The sequence below is a fragment of the Tupaia chinensis genome, unplaced genomic scaffold, assembly GCF_000334495.1.
Source record: "Tupaia chinensis unplaced genomic scaffold, TupChi_1.0 Scaffold000111_1, whole genome shotgun sequence".
Lineage (NCBI taxonomy): Eukaryota > Metazoa > Chordata > Mammalia > Scandentia > Tupaiidae > Tupaia > Tupaia belangeri.
In genome coordinates this window covers 1,527,487-1,538,825 of record NW_006159575.1, presented here as the reverse complement: position 1 = coordinate 1,538,825, position 11,339 = coordinate 1,527,487, and positions in this window count along the sequence as shown.

Here is an 11,339-nt window from a genome sequence, read left to right as displayed (position 1 = left end):
GAGAGAGTAAAAAATCATCCTTGAGGGGAAGGCTGTGCCACGCTCCTTTCTCCTCTATGAATTTTGGGCATGCACGAACATGCAACTGGCATAAATTTCAAGTCACCAAGTCTGGGATTCAGATTGCAATTGGCCGTTTGGGAATCCAGAGCCATAAACTCCATGCCACCTGTTGACTTATCTTTTATCTTTCCTTATTTCTTATAGCTAAAGTTATGTTTTAATCTCTTTTTTATATCACACTGACATGAGTGTGTACGTGTGTGTGTGTGTGTGTGTGTGTGCAAAAGAGAGAGAAAGAAAGAGAAAGAAAGAGGTGGGGAAAGTGAAACAGTCATGCACCTTCATAGGGTGTGCTCATACCACAGTCCCCTTCCTCCCACCCTCTATCTAGTCAGGAACGTGGGTGTGCCCAACATGTCTCAGGTCAGCTTGGGATCTCAACCCAGTGTTGGTCCTGTGGATTCCAACATTGCAGACCAATATGTTCCCTGTGCCACCAAAATGACCTCATTTGTCTATTTCTAATTGTAGACTATAAATCATCAGTTTAAATATTTAACTAGCCTTTTTCATAGTTCTGAATTCTTGGTGGCAAAGGAGAAGGAGAAAATACATTGTTTTTGTTGAACACACAATGTGTGATTAATGAATCAAGTATGTTCTCTTACTAATTTCTATAATAACTCTAGAACATAAGTACTATTAAAGTGGTTGGTTAGCCCAAATCATATTCTAAGGAAACATGATTTTCTCCTTTGAGTTAATGTTTATATGATACCTCATGCACACACGCGCGCACACACACACACACACACACACACACACACACAAATTGTATTAAACTAATTTAACTTTATTCTTAAATCGACCACAAAATAATTTTGTATCTCTCTCAATTTAAAAATAATTGGCAACATAATTGCCTTGAAATTTTACAAAGTGTGATATGGTGTTACAAAGAATCAGACAAACCACTCCAGGGAACCCACTCTCAATAGAATTTTTTTTTACAAAGCTAACTTAGCCTGCACATTCTAGACAAGTTTTGATCATTGGACAAATTGAATATTTTTAGTTAGCTCACTTTTACATTATTTATCTAAGAACCGACATTCCTCTGATCTACTTCCACTTTTCCTTCAATCATAAGACACACATCTTTTTATATCTCTTTTCCCTAATGTTGCACTAGCTCAGAAAAAGAGTGGAACTAACACCAAAGTGACTTAATTTTCTTTTTTGTCTCAAAATTATTTTATAGTTTATCTCCACAGGCTATAACTTCTTAAATTCCCTGGTTTTTAATTTTTTGGTGTATGTTTTTACTTAAGACTACAATAAAATCTTTCAAATTTTATTGCTAAAATATTTCCTTATATTTATAATTGGCATATTCTATGTCAAAAATTTGCAATCACGTTTTTTCCTACAGCAATTAAACTGTGGAGAGTCTCAATGTTTCCTATGAAAGATGGGCTGATGTAGAGGCCAGTGCTTTTGAAGTTAAGAACTGGTCTTTTTAAAAATTTATTTACATTCTCTTATCATACATCCCTATAGCAAACAGTATGGTTTTTCAATGTATGTATGCAATTTATGACAACCAAATCAAAGACATTACATTTTCAACACAGAACTTTACATTATTTTCCCTGTTAAGTGTTTCTTTCCTTTGTCCCTGCCACCCATCTTCTGGCCTTCACTCCCCTCCCTCACCATATCTGGTGTCTACACGTATGGTCTGAAAACTTTACAAATGTACAGAGACATACAGACATCCATATTCAGAAAATACACAGAGCACCAAATAGGTTCAACATAAGATCTCTCTGAGGCACTTCATAGCCAAATAGGTAAAAATCAAAGACAAAGATAATATTCTAAGATTGGCAAAAGAGAAAGAAACATCAATTACTTAGATGTAATTATGCTAACATCAGACCTCACAACTGAAATAAATCAGGCAAGGAAATAATGGGAAGATACATTTAAGATTTTTAAAACTTTTATCTGCCAAGAATACTATACCCAGCATGATCAGTCTTCAAATGAGAAGAAGAAATAAAATTATTCCCAGGTAAACAAAAACTCAAAGAATTTACCAACAAGCGTTTACTTCTCCAGGAAATACTCATGAGAATACTACATTAGATAAACAAAGGCGGATAAATAGAAATAAAAGATAAGTGTCCAAAAAATAACCAAGAAAATGGCCAACTTAATTGTAGGGACAAGTCCAGAATTGGATATTAAATTTCAGAATTTAAATGAAAAGGTGAGACCACAACAGAAGAGAAATTAATTACATTAGATAGAACTGGTAAAATAGAATTTTAAGACTTTTGACTAAAACATTAATGATTGTCTCCTATGTTTTGTTTTCCAGATTTAAGGATTTTTGTCTTCTCTTGAGCTGCTTTTAGGTTCATCTACCTACTATTAGAACGAAATCTTAACCTTTTTCCAGGATATAAATCATAAGCAAATTTGTCTTAATATTTTTTATTTTGATTTATTAAAGCTAAAACTGCTTTTTTGAAATATATACATATATATAATATTATATGATATGAGACATATTATGAAATCAATGAAGCTGCTGCCCTGACACATTGTTAAGCCTCACATAAGTTGTTTGAAAACCATTCAACCTGCACCAATATGTGGTGTGGTAAAGATGCTGAACACCTGCGTGGTCAACCACAGTCTGAGTTGCAGATCCAGCAGCCTGAAAATCACACCATGCATGTATGCATACACGCCCAAAATCCTGAGAGGAGAATGGAGGAGAAAGAATTGTGGCATGGTCACCCCCTACCCCTAGGAGGCATCTCACTTTACCTCTCTCTGTCTCTGTCAGACAAGGACCTGCCCCCTATGGTGGGAAAAAAAAAAAAAAAAAGCCATTTAACACTGTCACATTAGTCTAGTTAAAACTTCCCCATGTGTAGTTGTTTGTGATACAAACCACTGACCCACAAACCAACAGACCTCAAAACTATAAACTATGATAAAATCCAATGATCAGTCATGTTAATGAGTTCTGACTTGAAACTCCAGTTTTTATCAAACTAATCCACAACTCCTGTGAGAAATGATAAAGAATAACGGCCATGGGCCTTAATAAAGGCAGTTTCAGAAGTCCTCTGTCTCCTGCTCTCTGAGCTGGCAGGGCTACTTATCACTTCTGAGCTTCTCTTCAGCCCTTCTCCCCTTACCATTAGCAACCCTAATCACTCTAAAACATATAAGTAATATATTTTATGTGTTTATAAATTTTGATTTTACTTTACGTCTCACCCGACCAACACACTCAAACCTAACCTCTCCAATTAGTATTCTCTTAGAGAACAGTGATCTTGGTAGGAATAAGATGAACACCAGTCAAACAAGAACCAGAGCAGCATCTGCAGTATAGAAAAAGTTTAATGTGTGAAAGAATTTTGGTCACGGACCAGGCACTATAATGTCCATAATGAAGGAAGAAAGTCTTGTGAAAGGCTTGCAGTGTCTACAACCTAATCTCTGGCGTTCACAGCTACAACAGGGCTTAAATTTATAATCACTCTCAAGATAGAGACTTGAAGACCAGTCAGAACTCACAGCAAGACACAGGTTAAAAAAAAAAAAAAAAAGACAAAACCTATTGCAAAAATTACCCTAATTATCTTGAATATAAATGTACTAAATACTCCATACAAAAGACAGAGATTATCAGATTGGATAGAAAAAAAGCCAAGGTATGACCATAGGCTATTTACAAAAGAAGTAATTTAATTTAAGAGTCAGAAATAGGCAAACTAGAGATATGGAAAAGATGGTCAATTCAATCAATGACCATAAAAACTGGAGAAGATTTATTAAAGTCATACAATATAGGTTTTAATACAAGGAATATGTCCATATACAAAGAAAAAAATTCATGACAGCGTCACAAGAACACTCTGTGGATTGTGTCCCAAAACAACAAACTTGAAAGACAGGAAACCAGTAAGCATATGGGTATTTTAAGCAACATTATTATCCAAGTTGATTGAACTGATCATATTCATACAACAAGAATAGGACACACAGCTATTTCGAGTTTATCTAAAATATTTTAGAGATTAGACCTTAAGATAAACCTTTAAGTATGTTTCATGAGTACAATGGAATTAAGTTAGAAATAAAAAGCAAGGAAATTGGGAACATCCAAATATATAAATTAAGCTACATACTTTGAAAGTTCATCTCCTAAATTCAAAGAAAACTTAGAAAGAGTCTTGGGAAAAAAAAATCAATAAGCAATGCCAAACACATGAGGTACAGTTAAGGCAGCATTTACACAGAAACTTGTAACATTAAATACTTATATCAGAAAAAAGGACCAAAACCAGTAATGTCTTTAAATGTCTGAAGTTATGAAAACAACAGTAAATCAAATATAAAAATTATGAAGTAAGAAATAATATAGATAAGATCAAAACCAATGAAAGAAAAATTTAAAAAATATAAAAGTTTGGAAACAAGTTGTCACGTTTAAGTAAAGAAAAAAGACTATAAAAGAAAATTATTAAATTTAGAAATCAGAAAGGGAATGACAGAACTGTTTCTTTAATAATCAAAATAATAATAAGGAAATTTTATACTTTGTGCCAACAAATTTGGTAATTTATATGACATGGATGAAATCTTAGACGCACACACACAACTGATTCAAGAAGAAAGCAAAAATACAATTAAATAGATGTCTATCATGCAGAAGAGTTAAATAAATACTTCAAGATTTTATGACAGTCAATACATGGCATGTAAAGCTTCAGTGCTAAAATCTATCACTTAAGAAGTAACACTCTTCCTACAATCATCTTTTTTCCGGGGGAAAAACAAAAATTGTGAAAATTTCTCAACATCTTCAATTTGGGCAATATTAGCCAAATGCCAAAGCTTGATGAAATAGTAAAAGAAAAGAAACTAAAGAAAAGTTTTTATTACAAATATAAATGAAAAAAGCCCTAAACAAAATACTATTAATAGAAAATACTATTTAATGCTATAGGATATTCAGCCATACATAAAAGGAATAACAAAAAAAAAACAAGTAAAATTTATTCAAAGAACATAAGTCAATTAAGAAAATATATCACAGGAAATGCTAAAGACGTTTGATGATCATATGATATGATATCATATGATAATCCTGATAGATGCAGAAAAAATATAAAAATAAAAAACCTAATACTCATGTATGATTAAGACTCTCAGTAATGTTGAATAAAAGTAAAATTATTCTACCTTGTAGAAAGGATGAATTTTAAAAATCTGTAAGTTATAGGAAGTAGTGAAAGATGTAATGTTTTTAAACATAATTGGAATAAGGCAGAGCTATCTGCTCATCCCACTTTTTATCATTCTTGTTCTAAAGACAATAGCCCTTGCAACAAGACAATGCTCATTACTGTGATTTAATCATTACACATTGTATTCTTTTATTAAAAAAATCACACAGTGTAACCCATAAATATGTGCAAGTATTACACATCAATAAAAAATAAAATAATATAAAATGGAAACATAAGTAAAAAATTATTATTAGAAACAAAAAGTGATCTTGTACACAGATAGATCTATGGGCGCCACAGAAACAAATTTATAGCCACAAAGCAAATTTACCAATAATTCTAGCTATAGAAGCAACATACACTAATAAATCATACTTTCGTATACTAAAATAAATAATTTTAAGAAAACTCAAAAATTTTTTTTTCATATTTTAAGAAACACCAAATTTTATATTTTCCAAAATAAATGTAAGACTTAACTATTTATAACCACAATATATAATCAGATAACGACTCACTCATTGGGGCAGTCAGTAGTATACTGGATTTCGGTGATGAACGCCACATGACCAACTGTGGATTTTGTTCCCTCTTTTATTAGGTGGTTGAGAAAGTCATGATGTATTTTTCTATGTTTTTTCTACTCAAAAATGTGTCATGACTTTCCCAACAGCCCTATAGTTGACCTAAGACATTCTGGGTATACTTGCATGTACCCAAGATCCAAGAGGGATGGAAAAGTGGATCACAGTGTGATGAGTGAGATCTTATTAAAGGTGCTTCTCTCTTTCACTCTATCTCTGTTTTCTCTCTTGTACACACACACAGGAATTAGCTCTATATAGCATCTATATATCTACTAATTTCTATTATCAGAGAAAATAAAAAAGACCTAACTAAATGAAGATATATAACATGCTCAAAAATTGGAGAAGTAAATATTGATAAAATGGAAAAAATTCTAAAATTATTCAATAGGTTTAAGAAAATGCCAGCAGATATTTTTGTAGATATTGGCAAATTTTTCCTAAAATGTATGTGGAAATGCAAAGGAACTATAATAAAAAACACATAAAAACATAAGTAAGAATTCTATTACATCATTTCAAAAAACATTATAAATCTGCAACAATGAGACTATGTACAATAATTTTGAGAATACATATAAATATCAATGGAATAGAATATAAATTTCAGAAACAGATTCTCAGTTATGAAATGACTTTGAAAAAGTTCATGGAGGGACCTGAAAATGGCGTACTAGCAATGCTGTAGGACTCTAACATGGCCAACTGAAGTTCAAGTACTGAGCACGATGAATTCAAACTCACAGTGGGCATGTGTGCATGTATATTCAAGATCCCAAGAAGAGAATGGAGGAGAAAGGATTTGGCCTGGCCACCTGCTTGGAAATTGATTTCTCATTTTCTGTTTCTGTCTCTCCAACAAGTGCATGGGCCCTATAGCAAAAATCTCTCTACCAAAATAAAAAAAAGTTCATAAAATAAAGTACTTAAATAAAAGTTCTATTTTGGTAAAAACAAACTTGAAATCAGTGCATAGTTTTTTCATAATTCGAATTTTTCGTAAACCTTTTACATACCCCCTAGACTAATTTTCAACAAAAGAATAATGGTAAATAAAAGGAGACGGCAATCTTTCCACAAATGTGTCGTATATCCAGTATGAACAACTCAATGCAGAACACGTAAGTGTAATTGCTAAAAGTTTGAAATACAATAATAAATCCCAAAAGAAAATCTTTGTGACCTTCATTCAAGCTTTTGTTTCAATATGATATAAAAACAGAAAACACAATATTTTGAAAATAGAACTTTATATTAATTAAAAATAATCTTTAAAAACATTGTCAAGAAATTTTGTTAAGTTAGGAAAATAAATGATTGACAAATGTAAACAGGCAAATAAATCTCTCTCTCCCCAAACCATACTATTTTTCCCTGTTATTTATTAAAAGATAGACTTAGGGGCCAGCAGGTGGCATAATGGTTAAAGTGCAGAACTCTTGCAAGGCCAACCATAGTTCAAGTCCTGGACCAGGTGGTTTGAAAATCACACTGGGCTTGTGTGTGTGCCCAAAATCCCAACAGAAGAATGGAGAAGAAGGGATAGCAGTATGGCCATTCACCACGGAGGGGTGATTTCCCACTTTCCATCTCATTATCTCTCTCTGTTTCTCCCCGGCAAGTACATGAGTCCTGTGGCAAAAACCCTTAAAAATAAAAAAGACCTACATACATAGATATAAATAGAAAAGCATACTGTAATATTTTTTAAAAATATCTTAAGTTGAAAAGTAAAAAATAGAAGACCAGCAGGTGGTGTTAAGGAGCAGAATTTCCACATGGCCAATGCCATTAGTGTTCTGGACCTGGAGGCTTACTATATCACATTCCTTCACTCTTTCTCTCTGTTACTATCTCTGTATCAAATTGGGAGAAGAGTGGGAGATGGCAGAGGGTGAGATAGGGAATCAAGGATGGGAAAAAAGGCAAAATATACAGAAAACAAGAAATGGAAAATGATTTGTTGACAATAACACATATGTTGATATGCTTGATTGAGCCAATATACAGTGTATTCTCAATGGAAAAATCTCATTTTGTATGCTATAATGATGTACAGTGAATGAATGTAAATAAAGAAAGAAAAAAATGTAAAAAAAAACAATAATAAATAAAATTAAATATTTCTTTAAAATATAAAGAAAGCAAATATTTAATTAGAATAAATGGGCATTATCTAATAATTACGTAAATAATTTAATACTTCATGAAAGAAGATATAGGGATAACAAATAAACATGTGCTTTATAGCCCTAGAAAATGCAAGATGCAAATTAAAACTACAAGAAAACAGAATGCATCTCCTGGAATAGATAATTTTTTTTTTTTTGAGCATTAAAGAGAGACAGAAGACAGTGAAAGGGAAAGTGAGAAATCACCTTGCAAGGGGTGAGGCCACATCAAAATCCCTTCTCTTCCATTCACCTCCCTGGATCTTGAGCACACAGGCATACTCTCCTGGTGTGATTTTTGAGCCACTGGGTCTGGGACTCTAACTGTGTTTGGTCATGTGTGAGTCCAGTGATATAATTGTTATGCCATATGCTAGCCCCTAGAATAGATACTATGTTTCAAAACCTGATAAGCTGTAGGGTTGTCAAGGATCTGTAATGAATGGAATCTTTATACCTAACTGTCCAAACAAGATAATTACCAAATAGAAGTGAATTAATATGTCTACAAAAACCTTGTACACAATGTATATAGAAGCCCTTTCTGTAATAGACAAAAGACACAAATAACTCAAGTATTTACTCAATGTTCAATAGATAAAATATGCACATTTCATGTAATGAATACTACTTAACATAAAGAAGAAACAAACTATTGACACACGTATCAATATGAATGACTCACAAAAATATCTATGCTATTTGAAATAAGCCAGAGACAAGTGAATATGTATTATATAATACGTAAAATTACATATATATGAGTATCTGAAAAAGCAACATTATAAGAATAGCAGTTCAGTAAATGTAGAGCTAATAATAGGAATACAGATTAAATATTAGTAGTTTGGAATTTGGAAGAAATTTCTGGGGATGATTTAATTACTCTAAAATTTGGTTGTTATTATATAGCTGCTCATTTATAAATTTACTAAAACTTACTGAATTGTAAACCTAAAATCATTTTTATTTGTTTGTAAATTTGGCTTTAAACAATGTCAAAAAAAAGTTAGAAGATAGAGAACACTTTTGGTTTGTTTTTTTACATACACTATTTGGAATAATCATGTAATTTTACTAATCTTTCATTAAGCAGAACTAAAAACTAGTTAAAGTGGTGATATGTGGATAAATTAATTTCAATTCTTTAACTTCATATGAGCATTTATGTTCACAAAAAAGATCTATTTCAGTTCAACTAACTAAAAGTACTTCCATATAAAATAGATTCAGAGCTTAGTCATTAATGTTTCCAAGTTACATTTCTTTCTGTTTCTTTTTTCCATTACAGCTGCAGTTCAAGCTAAAATTAGAGATTGAACCAAAATCTTTTCTCTAACGCCTTCTCTGGTTATTGCATCTGCCTCCAGTAAAAATTAATATGAATCATAAACCAAGGACAAACACTTTAGAGTGCTTGAAAAAAAAATAAAGATATTTTTCCAGAATCTATAACTTTTACAAAATGAAGACTTAAAATGTTGCTCAGAGGAACGGAATTAAACTGAAGTCTGAACCCCCAAAATAAAGGTGATTTTTAATAATAATAATAACCATAAAGGAGAATGAATAATAAAAACTCTGATCATCACAGATTGCTTCTTTACACTCAGGTTCAACAAACAAATTCAGTCATACATGCCCATGGTAATATGAGCGTATAATTTCCTGATCAGTTTTCTCTACAAGATAGAATGTGTTTAAAGCCAGCTTACTATAGTTTTGTTCACCAAAGTTAGATCATTGATGTTTTAGCATTTTGACACTATTGGAGCCTTGTCAAAGAATATACTAAAAGGAAGAATGATTCACTTCAATATCTGAAAATAGCATTCCTCTTGTGCCTATAGGCAAACAATATAATGGAAACAAAAAACTACATCTGTAGTAACAAAAAATATGCATTCAATATGTATGAGCTATATCTTCTATATGCAATATTAAACTTAATTCTCATGCTTTATCTTCATTGTATTTTTTATAAGGTGGGCGACAGAAAATCCACCATGATTTTTCCTAGTCAAGTAACCTCTAGCTTCAAGATCAAAACTGGCGAAAGATAAATAAAGATAACTTTATTTTGGAAAATAATTGAATAAAAAATTACATGGAAGTTTCTCCACATCTATAGTAATCATGTTTGATATCTGCAACACAAATGAAGTAGTAAAACAGGTAAATGCATTGCAAGTGTATTTAAAAGAACTACTCTCCAAATTTGCATTGATTCAAAATAAAGGGACATTCCCTTGTCGATTTAAAACTCGCCAAGAATGTAGACTCTGTCACCATAGCCAGAACAGAGACTGATTGTATCCAGACCATGTATAGCTGTCCTAGGACTCATTCCTGTCAAGAACCTCAGCATTTCCCAGCTCCCATTTACCAATCTCCACACTGCACAGGTAGAGGTACTCTAAATAGAATCTAAAGTCTCTCCAAGAAGCAAAAGTCTCTTATTTTGCCAATGAGATACACTAGTTACAGATAATCTTCATTTATAGATGTTCAAAAAGAAATACTAACAAAAAATTAAAGATCAACAGTATTTAAGAAAATCCAATTGCTGTGCTCCCTCTCTAGCACAGCAGATAAACCTTGTGCAAAGGGAAAATGCGTCTCACATGACTAACTAGGATTTTAGTCCTCCCCAACAACTTGAAAAACTTTCCATGTGTTTGTATATGCATGCCCTAAATATTGTTTGGATGGAGCAAATGAAAAAAAAAAACGGATTGAGGTGTGACGATTATCCATAAAGGGTTTTTTTTTGGTTTGTTTTTGTTTTTGTTTTTGTTTTTGCTTTTTTTTCGTTCTCTCTCACCCTCTGGTAATTAAAAAGGAAAAGAACACACAACCACTAAAGAATGCCACACAGTCAATCTGATGAAAATTAAAGACTGCAGAACTAATAAAAGACATTAAAGAAGGGTTGGTCCTTAGCCTAGCTGTTGAAGGAGTTGGATCCCACATGGCTAATTGTTATTTGAATTCCAACCAACGGCTTTAAAAACTCACCAGACACTTGTGCATGCATTCTCCAAATCCCAATGGGATGAAGAGATGGAAGAAAAGTGATTACAGCATGATCATGCTCATTGGGGTAGGCTTTATCTCTTGCTCACTCTGGAAAATAGACACACTCTCTGGAAAAAAGAAAGACATTGAAGTATATTTAAAACAATAGAGAAGTCATCTGTAAAGATACACTTATCCAAAGAAGCTTCTATAAAAAAAAGAATATAATTGGAAAGAGT